This window comes from Microcebus murinus, chromosome 14 (genome assembly GCF_040939455.1).
Source record: "Microcebus murinus isolate Inina chromosome 14, M.murinus_Inina_mat1.0, whole genome shotgun sequence".
Classification (NCBI taxonomy): domain Eukaryota; kingdom Metazoa; phylum Chordata; class Mammalia; order Primates; family Cheirogaleidae; genus Microcebus; species Microcebus murinus.
Genome location: NC_134117.1, coordinates 43,737,059 through 43,752,892, shown reverse-complemented (window position 1 = coordinate 43,752,892; position 15,834 = coordinate 43,737,059). Strand labels below are relative to the sequence as shown.

The following is a 15,834-nucleotide window of genomic DNA, read 5'->3' as shown; positions in this document are numbered from 1 at the left end:
GTACTGTTTTATCTGAATCCCACACCTTTTGATATGTTGTGTTTCCATTTTAATTGTATTCAAAAATATTTCATAATTTCTTTTTTAGTTCTTTTTGACCCATAGGTGATTTAGAAGTGTGATTTAACTCTTTCTTGATTCATAGTTGATTTAGACTTTGTGAATTTACATGCTCAAGGATGTAGTTAAATTAGTTGGAAACAGTTTGATCTGTTCAGATATTGCTTTTAAAGACTTTCAGATAGAACCAGAGAAGCATTTATTCTAGGGTTAAGTTTTTTCTCCCCCCATAACTGAGGAACCACACTTTTGATTACAGTATTTTGATTACAATATTCCATGGATTATGAGATTTTCTACTCTGGCTGTTAGGAATAGCCACTATTCCTAGCCCTATATAAGTGCCAGAGATTATTCTCTTCAATCCTTTTGGTGATTCTTTCTCTGGCCTGAGATACTTTCCCATATACATGTGCTAATCAGTACTCAACCGAATATTTGAGGGAAATTCTCTTCAAATATCCAGAGTCCTTTATGTATTTCTCTTTTGTCTTTTCTGTGGCTTGCAAACTCTAGCTGCCTTGTCTTCTTAGACCCAGTTTGCTCTTGTCAATTCATGAACATTGGACATTTTCTGACTCTACCCTTCCTACTCTATGGCCTGAAAACTTTTCCAGGTAGTAAGCTGGGGCAACTGTAAAGTTCATCTCATTTATTTACTGTATCTCAGGGACTACTGTCTTTTGTTGCCTGATATTAAATCTTTTGAGAATCTGTTTCTTATTTTTTATCTAGTTTTTTAATCTATTTTTTATCTAGTTTTTTAGTTGTTTCAGATGGGAGGGTAAATCCTATTCCTGTTATATCATAAGTCCACAAAATGCTGATCCCTTTAGAAAGTTACAAGCACATACAAAGAGAGTGAATTTTTCATATACTCTTTCTGTATAGAAAGAGATTGATTTGTTCTTAGTATATAAAGTGTTGAAAGACAGTGAGTAGGAATGCCTTTATCATGACCTAAAACAAAGCAAACCAAACCAAACCAAAGGAATCACAATGTCATGCTGCACAATCAGGCGAAGCTGAACCCCACATTCTCCAGGTCTGATTCTGAGTTCCAGCACCCTCACACAAGCTAGCACAGGGTCACCTCCTAATCTGGACAGTTTCCTTTTTTGAATATATGAGACAGTCTAAACACATACCAATGGCCTTAAGGTGGGTGGGAGGTTGGGAAATGATAAAGGATTTCTTCACTAATACAGCATTTTTCAGTGTGTGTTCCATAAAACCCCAGGGTTTCACAGGACCTTAATAAGCATACCACAAAATACCATTTTATGGCCAAATAAGACTGGGAGATTTATAAATAATATTGTCCTTGTTAGGAATTCACAATGTACTTGAACTCTGAGAATTTCTGCAGTTAACATTGATTATGTCAGATAACCAAGGACTTTTAGATTTCTCCTTTTTGCTTGAAAGATTTATAGATTTTTTTTTCCATTTCAAACAAGATATGTGACTACTCTAACCAGAATAAAATCCAAAATGTACTAAAGTTATGGAAGTCAAATTTATATATATATATATATTCACAAAGTCACTGAACTGATATTGCTTTTGGTTTAAGTCCTCAATGAGAAAACTAGAAAACAAGAAACAAGAAAGAAATATTGCTTACAATCTGACTGAATTCTCAAAAAATATTATATGTAGATAATGTGAGATTTTAAAATTTTCTTACTTTAAGACGTTTCCTCAAATTAAAAAAATATATAAAAATTTTTGAGGATTATGAATACATTACTCATTATTATGCCTAGCACAGCTTGAGCACATAGTAAGCATTCAATAAATCCATGTTTATTAGTTCATTCACTCAATAAATATTCATTAGCAACTATCATGTGTCAGAGCATGTACCAAGCATCGAATATATGACATCAAATGAAAAATAGCCTATGAATTGCAAGGAGCTTTCACAGGAAAAATTGCCAAGTTCAATTCAGGGAAGTCACTTACATAAGCAACTGTCACAGTATACCAAGGGTTGGTCCCTATACTACTGCATCAAAGAGTTCACTTTGACCTTTTACTTATAATCCCCAAATGCAAAATTCCCCTTTAGAGTTTCAGCATAATTTGGCCAGAGGTTTAATGTGATTATGTAATGTGAATGCCAGTATAAAGTCATACAGCGGCACCAGGTCCCACTTTCCACATGGGTCCCTGTGGTACCTGATGTGGATGACAGGCCACCTGCTCTCGCTTTCCTACATTCCCTCTGGCTCTCCCTGGGCCACCTGCTCAGGCTTTCTCAGTGTTCTACTGGATGCTCTGCTCCTAGTCCACCAGCTCCTTCAATGTTTCTGTTCTGTAGGACAAAGCCCTCAGGCCTGCCCTTTTTTCATTCTCATTATTCAAAGGCCGGAGTAATGCCAGAGCCTTTGCCCATGAACAAACAAGCCCAAGGACAAGAGCTTCTCTCTTATTTCTTCTCTAGGGGGCTGGGAAAGGGAGGACAAGTGGTGAGATGAAGTGTATCAAAGACTGGATGTGCCCTCAAGTGTCTGGGTGATCCAGAAAGGGCTTTCACAAAACCAAAGATGGGGTCAGAGCCAAGTGCAGCCCATCTTCCTGGACTTTCTTCCCCCCTTTTTTTGTGCCCTCTAAGCCTTGCACCATTTGGTGGGAAGCAACTGGGAGCCCTCACTGCAGCTCACAGGGGCTGTGAGGTCACCTCTGACAGTTTCCCCTCACCCTGGACACAGTCCCAAGTGACCCAAAGGCCTCAATCCAATCTGGCTGTGTTTTGTCACCTCAGATAGTTTCCAGATATTTATCTCAAGCAGCACTTAGCTACACGCATGTCTAAAAAGACTTTGATGCTGTTCATTGGTGATTCCCAAGAAAGATGTTCCCAAAGGTCCTGGCTGAACTCCACAGTCTAGGTTGACCACGGAAGCTCAAAGACATCAATCTGCCCAACACAGCCCTCAAAGCATGTTCAGCTGGTGCCACCCGTGGTTATATTGCCTCTCCAAAGGTTCAGGTGAGTCCATTTCTCCTGGTTGTTTTTCATACAAGAACAAAGTCACACACAATGTGTCACACAATTCTAGCCCTGGTTCACAATGGAGATGGGTGGTGAGGGTCTGGAAGCAGGGGAAATGCAGGACGCGGTCCTCACAGAGATTAACAATGGCCAAATGTGTATGAATGCTTTAGCCTCTGTTGGCAGATGTGGCAAACATCACACCGATCCACAACCACAGCATTTCCTATGTATTTCATAGGTATTCCAGTGGCACTTGCTTCAATGATATAATGGCTTCAGAGACTAGAAAACTGAAGTTTGTTAACATCAATCTGTTGGCTTGGGAAGGAGACCACCTTGGTAAGACAAAATTTCTGGATCTTTGTGGCCCCTGCCCTGCTCTCTGTAAGGAGATAGCTCCAGGATTTCCTAGGAGCTTGGATAAAACAACTCCAGCAGAGGTTTGGTGGGGAGGCTTATCCTGCAGCAACTTTGTGACTTGCTGTTGAGATCTATGTTTCAACGTTAGTCAGTGTGTATTTCCTCCTCCTTTTACTGGGGCTCATCACTGAGACCAGTTGCCCAGTGCTGTTGGGAGGGCACAGCTGATAGTAGTGAGCATCTCTGGCCTTTAGAATAGAGGCTAAGCTGGTCATGTGCTCACTGAAGGCATCCACAGACTCCTGGTAAGCACTGGGCTCAAAGGCATCTGGTGCTCACTCTCCAAATCACTGGTCACCCCCACATAACTGTCCTCTTTGTCCCCAGAATTCAAGCCTTTTTTGTCCTCCTCCACTTCCTCCCAAATTGGGTCACAGTCCTCCTCATTGCTGTCAGATCCCAGGCTATTCATATTGCTGGATGACTTGGCAAACAGCAAGGTATAGATGAGGAAAGTAGTTGCTTCTCCCACCTCCAAATTTTACTGATTTCTCCAATGCTTTGGTTGTTCTGTCTTCTGCAACCTATCAGGAAGATGTCATTTTATTGTCACTTTATAACGTTTGACCTCCAGTTGGAGCCACACCCCCATGGCTGCTGAGCCCATGCCAGCTGGACCAGAGGTCATGCTGGGGTGCAGTGGTGGAGGCAGCAGGCTGACCCTCGTCTTTTGAGTGGACACAGGGCATTGTGGGTCCTCACTCCCACTCGTCCCTCCTCTGCACTGGGCTGGGAAGAGCAGAGGGCAGAGATCATGCCCTATTTATCCTCTTGTTCTCTCAAAGTTTCTTCTCTAATATCCTGCCTTAAAAGGTCCTCGATAAACATTGAATTGTATAATGATGATTTTTATGCACTGTGTGATTCTGAAGTCCATTCTCAATCTCACCATGAATTATAGATCTAAGAGGAACTTCAGAGGACTTGCAAATTCCCCATGATTCGGAAAATGACAAAGTTGAGACAGCAGGTCACATAGTCAGTTGCTGGCCTAGTCTCCACACTTTCAATTTGGTGCTCTTCAGAAACACCAACCATTTCAGTTAACTGAGACTTTGCATTCCGTCCAGCACCAGCTTCCCCGGAAATACACTGCCGTGAAGCACACCCAGCATTGCGTTTATCAAATGCGTTGCAGTTTATCAAATGCAGTTTATCAAATGCGTGGCAATGTTTGCATGGCTTCTGGAAAGCTAACATCTAACTTTGCAAAGTCAACTGAAGTTTTTCAGGAGACTTGAAAGATATTATTGCATGACATTAAGGATCATTAAGAACTCACCAGGAGACCTGCCTTGGAGATTGTACAATTTATTCATCACGATTGTCATCATGATGCTGTTATAACTCAGAGTTTGGAGGATTATACTTAAATCTTTTTGGATAGAAGCTTGGAACAATGAAAATCGTTAAACGGTTAAGAGTATGAATCACCCAGAACCATCTGGAAAGTATCCTGAAATACTCAGAAAACTTTTTTAGGGACCTAATTACTGGATAAACCCGAGAATGCGGAGCAAAGCGAGAGCGTGTCTTTGTGCGTTGTGTGAGCGAGATAAAGAAGGCAGGAAAATGGAAACAACCGTGGGAGAGAGTCCCCATCCTGTGTGAGTACCGCAAGGAGAAAGAGTGAAAGCAGAGAAGAAAAGCCAAGAGCCATCAGTGTATCAGCAGAGGCTGAGTGGGAGATTCAAATCAGAAAATCAGAAAGTTCACGGTCGTTATCTGCTTTTCTCTCCAACTAAAAATAAGGTATGATAGCAGCAGCTGTGCTCAGAGCTGGAGAAGTGGAAACTGGAAAATAAGTTATTGAATTTGCTTCATTGTCCTTTATCTAAGTGTAAACACAAGTCAATCCCCCGCAAATCGCCCTGGATGTTGTCCCTCGTTGTGAAGGTTCGGGCTGGGAAATTCGAAGTTACAGAACCTCTGTGTGCCTTAATAAATCACTCTCAAGCAACAAGCTTCTGCTTTTGGAACCAGTGTGCTCATGGAGGTGAGATAGTTACAGTTATTTCAGCAATTCTTATCTCTAAAATGTTGGCCTTTGGGATGTTGATTAAAACTTCGTCAGTGGCCAAATGAGACAGCAAAATGGAGCCCGGTTCTGACAGGGGCCGTGTGGTGCAGCAGGAGAATCTCGCTCAGCTGGGAGCAGGTTCTACTCTTGCATTCTCCCTGGGCTCTCTCGTGGGCTGCTTCTTACAGTAGTGTGTGTTAAACAAGCCATGTGACCTCCCTGTCCTGCTCATTTTCTTTCCCTGGGATGGGTAGAACAGGTGATCTCGGAAGTCTCTCTGGTTCTGACATTCTATGATACTTTCCTCTATGTCTTTTCTGTAGATTGTGGTAATACCTGACCCACAGGTAAAAACCGTGTTCCTGCTGTCTCGGGATCATTATTCGGCCATTGGCAATTCACCTGGTCTCTAAGGTCCCTTGAACCTCATGGAGCCATTCCTTCATCCCTAAGCTGCTATTCTATGTCCTGGTGTGCTGTTTTGGTTTTAAGAGACAGGAAAATGTCTGATCATATGAGCAAATCTCTCCCAAAGGACTCATTTCACTAGTGTGTTACCTTCCCAAATGGGAAAAACCAATGCCTTATTCAGGATAAGATATAATACTGCTGAAAACTCCAGGCACTAGTAGAGAGATGTGTGTGTAGTACTTGGCTCAACCCACCAAGGTGCTGCCTATTTGTGTGTGCACAGACTTAACAGGTCTAGGCACTTAGGCCAAGTGTTACTACAACACTTGAACAAAGACATTTGTCTAAGCCAAGGGGGAGGGTTAACCAGCAAGCATTTTTCAGATGCTTTGGTTGCAGAGACCCAATCAAATTAGCTCATGTGAAGTAGGTTTAAGAATTTATGTTGAATGGTAGGAAGGATATTAATTAATTAACTAATTTCATAATAATGGACCAAGGTGGAGGAGATGGGGAGAGCTATTCAGAATGTGAGATAAGCAAGATTTGGTGAATCTGTTTTCCAATAAGCCTCTAAGAGCCCTGTTGGCAGCAGCTCCTGGGCCTCTACTCCTGACCTCCTCCGGTCTCCTTTCTGTCCTGCCACCAACTCACTCCTTCCTCTTTCCCCCTACTTTTTGCTTCTTCTAATTTGAACTTGCTCAGTTTATTTGGACCCTTTAACTACAGTTCCCACCACTCACACACTAATTGTTTCCCATGTGTCTTGGTTCGAATTTCTGGGAAATTTAGTCTGATTGACTCAGTTTACTGTTTTGAACAAGGCCACACAGGTCTTTCACCAAATGTTGGAGACGTGGCCTTTGACGCTAGCTGGGGCTGAGTGGGCACACGGAAGTCGAAATGGTCACACATGAGAAAACACGGCTGTCTGTTAAGGAGAGTCAGTGGGTGGGGAGGTGTCCCTTAGGAAAACATAGAGGGAGGAAAACACAGTGACTCCACACCCAGGGAGTGTCTCACAAAAAAAATCGAAACTTTTCCAATCACAATCTGATTTTATCTATATAACAACATTGCACGGTAGGCTTGGCAGGGTTAATCCCTATTTAATGAATGAAGAAAGAAGTTCAGAGAATGTGATTTGTAGAGATAGGTTAAGGTCAACATCCGATCTTTACTTTTTACATCCTTTGTTAGTCTTAGAATATTAGAGATGGAGATTTGTATTCTAGTCGGGCCACTATCACCTCACTTGCACCAAGCGCCATTTTTACACATGGGCAGAGACCCAGAGAAGTCATGGAATTAATCTGTTCTATTTATTTCAAGCAAAGAAACTGCAGATTTCATTCAATGCAAACCTTGGGAATGTAGCAGGAGCTCACTGTTGCAGAGGCTGGCTCAATTATATTATATGATGCTATTCTATTTTTCCTTACCCTATTTTCTTTTTCCTTTAAAAAGGAAGAACTTGAAGTCACAGGATGAAAATTAGAGGCTATGCAACAGGATTTTCCTAAATTTCCCATGAGTCTTTAGCTGTTCCGTGTTCTTGACTCCCAATTTAACCAGGGCAAGGTTTACTTCATTCCGGCCAGAATCCCGTAGTGAACCCAAACATTCCATGTTGGTGCTAATGAAAAGTGCCCTGTTTCTGCAGAGAGCAGAAACTTTTCAAGCCAGCCCAGCCTCAACATTGCTGATCAACCCCTGGACACTGGAGGGATTCTTTTTTTTTTGCCTGGGCTAGAGTGCCGTGGCATCAGCCTAGCTCACAGCAACCTCAAACTCCTGGGCTCAAGAGATCCTCTTGCCTCAGCCTCCCAAGTAACTGGGACTACAAGGGATGTGCCACCATGCCCGGCTAATTTTTTCTATATATAGTTTTAGTTGTCCAGCTAATTTCTTTCTACTTTTAGTAGAGACGGAGTCTCGCTCTTGCTCAGGTTGGTCTCGAACTCCTGAGCTCAAACAATCCTCCCGCCTCGGCCTCCCAGAGTGCTAGGATTACAGGTGTGAGCCACCGTGCCCGGCCTGGAGGGATTCCTGAGAAGGGATCCAGCCAAGTGGGCCTGGGGTTTCCACTCTGACCACAGTCATCACAGGGGGTTCCTTCTTCTGGCAACCTGATCTCCTTTATTATGTCAAAATCTTGAGATCCCCATAATGTCACAAAAAGTACAGACAGAACACAGTTTTAAAAGCATGGAGGATGATTTATTTCCATGTGTAAGTTTTCCCCTTAGAGATTTGGATTTGGAACAACCATGACATCTATTGTTTTAACAATATCTTGTGGCCCTTATGCAAATTTCTCTGGCCTCTTCTCTCTTTCAGGCTGTCCTTACCCAGACTTCATTGGGGCGCGTACAGGTGCATGTTGCTGCCATCGAATACGGAGCTGCTGAACTGACAGCACAGAACAGACGAGTGATTGTAGAACTTCCATAAACCGGTGTTCACAGCATATCTGAAATTGCTTGCCAAATGTGAACTGAATTAAGAGTTTCAGTGGCGTATACCAAAATGAGACTCATCTGTTTTTAAAAAACAAATCAGACCATCTGCAATAATTTGGGGATCAGGGAATTCAACAGTTGGAAACTACTTGGGATGGAAAATGGTTAAGAATGTTCCTAAATTCTGCATATAAGAAAGAAGTAAAGGAGAACAAAGTGGTTCCCAGAATACAGAGGAGCTGCAATCAGGATCCCCAGATTCTTGGGTTCCAACCATGGCTGTGCTCAGTTAACTACTCAAGGTAAGTGTTTCTGGTGATAAAATTAAAGTTTTTCTTTTTTTCTTGAGACAGAGTCTCGCTCTGTTGCCCGGGCTAGAGTGCTATGGTGTTAGCCTAGCTCACAGCAACCTCAAACTCTTGGGCTCCAGCAATCCTTCTGCCTCAGCCTCCCGAGTAGCTGGGACTATAGGCATGTGCCACCACGCCCAGCTAATTTTTTAAATATATTTTTAATTGGGCAATTAATTTCTTTCTATTTTTTTTAGTGGAGATGGAGTCTCACTCTTGCTGGTCTTAAACGCCTGACCTCGAGCGATCCTCCCACCTCAGCCTCCCAAAGTGCTAGGATTTTTGACTTAGGTAGTCTCCTTTGACTCAATAATGTTGTGAAATTTGTGGCAGGAAAACCAATTCTGCTTGTGACCATATTTTCTCCCTCTGGCCTGATGGCAACTTCTGAGATCATAAGTAAAACCTCATTAGCTGATGTTGAGAAGGTTATTCACAACATACTCTAATCATCCGCAACATCTTGTTCTGTGCTTTTTAATCTCTCTTTCTGCCCCGACCCACTTTCCCTTAGGAATTGGAGACTCACACCCGACACACTTATAAACCAAATATCCAGAGAAGTGATACATTTTTAAAAACTGGAATCACCTTTGAACATTTGGCAAAATGCATTTAATTCTAGAAAATAAAAAAACCCAATCTGACATATACTCAACTTTGCATAATAATTTAAATGCAGCAAGGATTGCTTGTTGGAGCTCAGAAGAAAAGGTAGAGGAGAGCTATATTTATGTGCTTATCTTGCCTTTAAATTAATCCCCCTCCCCCACCTTTTGCCTGAGCCCTTTGGTTGCCATGGAAACTGGCCTGGCTTCCAGCTGAGATTCCTGTGAGACTTAATTGCATTCCGACTTTCATAAACTCTCTATTAACCTTTGCCTGCCAGAGAAATGTGTATGATGCAAAATGAGTAAGATGAATAGTTTAAAGTGATGTACGTGTTCTTGTTTCATGTGCGTAACGCTCTCTTTCAGCCAATTAAACATACTTACAAATAATTGTGATAGTGTTATTATTGACGTGTTTCTTCCTTTTTAGAAATGAATACATATATGTATATTATACATCTACCTCTACATAACACATATGCATAATATATTAGATGCCAGATTTAATATGTACATATCTAAAAGATAAGGGTGTTTCTAAGCGTAGGTTCAGAACAGAAGCTGAACAGGTCTGTATATGTTTGAATATATTTAGATACACTTTATCTGTTAATATCATATACATGATTGCGTGTGTCAGGCACTGTACTTTGTATCTAACATGTGTTAATTAATGCATTTAATTCTCGTAACAGCTCCATGTAGCAGGCACAGTGATTGCCACCATTTTACAGTTGGGGAACTGAGACTTAGGGAGTCAGCAGTTTCACAACTACTAAGTGGCAGAGCTGGGATTAGAATCCAAACCTGTTTGATTCCAGAGCTCAGAAGCCTCCCATATGTATCCACTTGGTTAATTCCCAGGCAGTGTCTGAAGGAGAGTCTGGAGTGGGGTTGGGGGAATGAAAGAAGGAAACAAACATGAAAATAAACTCCCGTTCCTAAGACTTACAAGACAGGTGTCACTAGCATAAAGCCCCAGTCTTGCTACATGATCATATTCAAAGACACAATAGCTTGAATGTAGAATGACTGAAAAACAATTTCAACGCCATGGAAGGTTCTTTGAGTGTGCTAAATGCAATCCCATTTGCAGAGCATAACAAAACATCTGCTTCCTCCCTTGCCTGCACACCTCACATTTGCAATAGTGGTACAGAGGAACCATTTTCGCATATGGATGTCTAATTATTCCAGCACCATTTGTTGAAAGCTCTTTCCTGTTTCACCACAAACTCCCCCCACGCTCTCCCCCAAACGTGGCTCATGCAGGCTTCCCTGATGCTCTCCTGTCCCTCTCAGGCCACCTCGTTATTGTATAGACCAAGCTGAGCCTCTCTGATTGCTTTCACTTTGTTTGTTCTTCCCTTACCTAAATTTTATACGATGAAGAATTGCCTGTGAACTGCAGAAGCCAGGTTTTTCGAGATGGGTTAGGGAGAAGACAGCAGACATGACTCAATATCTTTTTTACAAAAATCTCTGCCATGAAGGAATACACTGAGCGCTGTGGGAGTGAGAGGAGGGCTGCAGGCATTCTGGGCGTTCTCACCTGCAGAGGGAGAGAGGGAGGGAGCGTCGCAGAAGCCTGGCTTGAAGGATGAGCGAGTGTTTTCCAGGTGGTGAGTGGGAAAGAGACATTCCCAGCCGAGGGAGCGACATATGCCGAAGTTCATAGGTACGCACAGGCCTGGTGTATTTGAGGAATAGATGGTTCTTTCGGAGATAAATCCCAAGCATGTAGAAGCAAGAAGAAAAGAGGAATCAGACATTTTGCGAAGGCAAAGAAAGTGAAGCTAAGAGAGTCAGAGAAAATTCAGTGTCATCTTTTTCATGGAGGGCCCAACTAATGCATTCGAATGGAATCCTCTCTGCAAGACCACGTGCTTCCTCCAGCCCTACTCAAAGGGTCCCAGGTTATGGGGTCTGCCACTTTGGGGACAGGTTGTTCTGGCATTACACAGGAAAGTCTTTCTAACAGGTTTTATCCAGATAAATTCATTACCTATATGAAATCAACTAATTTAATAGAGAGACACCTTTAAATGAGATATATCTGGTTTATTAACCTCCCACTGGCTGCGGTACACGTGGAGTTGTTATTCTTCTGTGTCACAGCTCCGCATTGACCTGTGTTGACTCTCTTCCATGACGGATAGCAGATACCTTAATGGCATATTAGGGAAAATTTATAATTTTCTGGTCACTTTGGTTATTAGAAGTCTGATTTGTTTGAAATTCCAATCTCATATCTGATTTAAACAATTTCCCCTGTCATAGGACAGGCTTGTGGCTCCAGGGACTGTAGTGTGTGTGTGTGTGTGTGTGTGTGTGTGTGTGTGTGTGTGTGTGTGTGTGTGTGTGTTTTGGGGGCTGGTGCATGATGTGATCTTTTATTCAGCATTCCTTTCCCTCACATTGGGGGAGCAGAATGAGCTCATTTAGCCTCTTCCCCTCCTCTTCTGGGCTCACACCCTTCATTGTGTTGGAACAGGGTGGAGGGAGAAAGAGGACAAGAGTCTCTTATTTAACTGACTAGTTGTATTATTCTCTCTGTTGGTTGCTGGTGCTTTTCTGGCCAACATTGCCTGCCTGACCACTGATGCCTGCTGGGTGGCAAGTGCCTAAATGCTTGATCTCATGGGGTAAGAGGCCCCGGGTGAGAGCCTCCTTAGTGCTGGTTCGTTGGCATGGAAGATCTGGCTCTAATTCAACCTCTCCCAATTTCCCTGCTCCCAGCTCCTGCTCCAGGCCATCCACCTCACATCCTGTTCCCTTGTGGTTCCCTTCTGCAGTTGAGAGCCCTAGGTGGCTCCCAGAAAAATGATTCAAGCCTAGCTACTTTGAGCAAGTCTATTGGACTTGAAACCTCACACATTTTCATCAATTTAAACAGTGAGAACAAAAAAGTTGCTTGGAAATTAAAGATATTGAAAGCAAATGCATTTGAAATAAAGAAGTAAAATTATATTACACTTGCAGACAACATGGTTGTCTATGTAGAAAATTCTATGGAATCTATAAGAAGGCTGCTATAATAAATGAGTTCATTAAGGTTGCAGGATACAAGGTCAATATACGAAAGTTAGTAGTATTTCTACATACTAGCAATGAGCAATTGAAAATTGAAATATCATTTATAGTAATATCAAAACCCAAGAAATACTTAGAATAAATTTGACAATAGATGTATAAGGCCTGCACACTAAAAACTATAAAACATTTCTGAAAGAAATTAAGACCTTAGTTAAGTGGGGAAAATTTATCATGTTCATGTATCAAAAGACAATATTGTTAAGATGTCATTCTCTCCAAAGTAGTCTATAGATCCGACACACTCAAATGGAAATCTCAGAAGGCTTTATTGTAGACATTGGCAGATTGATTTTAAAATTTATGTGGAAATGCAAGGAGCCTTGAATAGCCAAAGCAAATTAGAAAAAAAGAAGAAAGTTGAACGGTTAACATTATCTAATTTCAAGACTTATAGTAATAGTAAAGTTATAGTAAAGTTATAGTAATCAAGATAGTATGGTATTGGTGTCAAGGTAAACAAATAGATCAATGGAACAAAGTAGAGAATCCAGAAGTAATCAATATATACAAACTGACTTTTGATAATGGTGCTATGACAAGCAAATTGGGAAAAGATGATCTTTTCAAGAAATGATGCTGGAATGGTTAGGTATTCATATGCAAAAAACCACAGCAAAACAAAAACAAAAAATAGAACTTTGATCCATACCTCATAGCATATGTAAAAATTAACTCAAAGTGAATTATAGACCCATTGTCAAATCTAAAACTATAAAACTTCTAGAGAAAAACAAGAAAAAATATTAGTGACCTTGGGTTTGCAAAGACTTACATATGATACAAAAAGCATAAACTCTGACATTGTTAAGAAAATAAAAAGACAAACCACAGATTGGGAAAAATATTTGTGAAACATGTGTCTAATAAATCACATGCACCTAGAATATATAAAAATCTCTTACAACTCAATAATAAAAAGAGTAACAATCAACTAAACATAGTCAAGATTTAAACAGAATCTTATGTCATCAAAGAAGACATAAGGATGGCAAATAAGCACATGTAAAGAAGTTTACTAATTTTAGTCTTGGGGGAATGCAAATTAAATCCACGATGAGATGCCCTACACTCTCATTAGAATGGCCGAAATGAAAGCAACTTCCCGTATCAATTGTGTTTGAGTATGTGAAGTAACTGGAAGTCTCATACACTACTGGTGGGAATGTGAAATGTTATAATCACTTTAGAAAACATTTTGGCAGTTAAAAAGTTAAACATACACCTACCATATGACTCAGCCATTCCACTCTTAGGTACTTACCCAATAAAAAAAAGCATGTGTCCAAACAAAGACTTGTACATAAATATTCATAGCAACTCTCTTCAGAATAGCAGCCTAGACTGAAAACAACCCAAATGGTTTATCAACAGGTGGGTGGATAAACAAATTGTGCTACAGCCACACAATGGAAGACTGCTTGGCAGTAACAAGGGATGAACTCTTGATACATATAACAACATGGATGAATCACAAAATAATTATGCTGAGAGAAGGCAGCCAAACAAAACATATAGTTTCTGGTTCCATTTATGTAAAATTTTGGAAAGTGCAAACAAATCAAGAATAATATAAAGCAGATCATTGGTTGCTTTAGAAAAAAGTAGAGAGGTAGATAGAAGGACAGGCATTGAGGGGGAGTAGTGAGGAATTACAAAGAGATACAAGGAAAACTTTTTGCAGTGATGAATATGTTCATTATATTGATTGTGGTTTGGGTTTCACTGGTATATAAATATGTCAAAAATCATCAAAATGTTATGTAAGTAGCATAAGTAACATAAGTAAGTATGTATAGTTTATTGGTCAACTATGTCTCAGTAGAGCTGGGGAAAAGTTTTATAAAGCAAGAAACTTTCATAAAAACCTTATCACACATGTGCATGCATTCATAGAGAATTAGAAGACTATTCTCCCAGTTTAAATATTCTTTTGCAAGAATAGTTTCCAAAATATTAGCAGTGATTTATTTCCCATTCTGAATTTTCCAAATTTTCTATAATCTTCATGTATATCTTTGTAAATGAGAATCAATTAAAATTATTAACCTGGTGGGTAGACCATAGGCAACATTCTCATACTCTAAAACAATGAACTAGACTCTTTGAATTAATTGTAGGATTTTAAAGACTATCCAGTCTCTTTCCCTCATTTTAAAAAAGAGAAAACCATAGCCCAGGGAAGGAAAATATTTTGCCAAAAGGCGCGGAATGAAATAATGACACTACTCAGACTAGAATGAAAGTCTGGGTATGCCTTTTATAGAGCTTGTTATACCATATTATATTTTCTTTTGTTTATTTTAAACTGTATTTCAACTATTAATTTTGATATAATTTTAGGCTTACAGAAATTTTCAAGTATTGTCAGGTTTTCATGTCTTTTACCTAAATTTCCCTAACATTAACATCTTATGTAACCATACAACAATTATGAAAACTAAGAAATTAACATTGGTCTAATCCTATTGACATAATTTTAGACTTTATTTGGATCTCATCATATTTTTTGCTATTTCCTGTTCCAGGATCTTGTCCAGCATCCCACATTGCTTCCAATTGTCTCTTCTCCAATCTGTGACGGTTTCTCAGTTTTTCCTTGGCAGTTTTGATGAATTCCGGTCAGATGTTTTGTAGAAAGTCCTTCAGTTTGGGCTTGTCTGATGCTTTCTCATGACTAGTTTGGGATTTTGCATTTTGGGAAGGATACCAGAGAGGCAATGTTCCCCTTTCAGTGATTCATTTCATAAGACGTATGTGATCTCAAAAGGTCTTGTTACCAGTGATGCTAACCTTGATTACTTGGCTAGGTGGTGTCTGCCAAATTTCTCAACAGCAGAGTTACTATTTTCCACTTGTAATTAGTAAATGTTCATTTTGAAGGAGCTACATTGAGATTATGAAAATACTCTGTTTCTTTTCATAATTTTGCCCACCAATTTTACTATCTGTTGGTAGATTAAGCCAGCAGCCATTAATGTGGTTTTCCAGTGATGATACCTTATTTTCCTCATACTTTCTAAACTTAGAATTAGGCTCTTTCTGTAAGAAACACTGGTTCCTACTTCCTCTATTATTTACTTATTCAATTTTTTATTAATATCAGCATGGACTCATAAATTTTTACTTAATTCCTTGTGTTCAAATCCAATACTATCATTATTTATTTTATTCAAATTATTCAAACTTTGGCTATTGGGAGCTGTTTGGGGTTGGCTTCTGTACCTTTTGTCATGTCTTCATTTTTTTTTTTTCTTGAGCACCTCCTTACTTTCTGGTATCACAGAATGTTCTAGGTTCATTTTTATATTTTACAGGACACAGTCCTGAAATCAACTAATTCTCCAAGAATCCCTGGTTCTTTTGTTGGAGAATGGTGCTTAGAAACCAAGATCTGGACATT

The 15,834-nt window shown here is 40.2% G+C and overlaps 1 long non-coding RNA gene across 1 annotated transcript; it reads left to right on the top strand.

Annotated features, from left to right (window-relative positions):
• The first annotated feature begins 4,985 nt into the window (after positions 1-4,985).
• Positions 4,986-9,669, top strand: LOC142875643 (uncharacterized). Its single transcript, XR_012922962.1, has 3 exons — positions 4,986-5,480; positions 8,256-8,679; positions 9,242-9,669. It is a non-coding gene; the product is annotated as an uncharacterized LOC142875643 (long non-coding RNA).
• Positions 9,670-15,834: the final 6,165 nt, after the last annotated feature.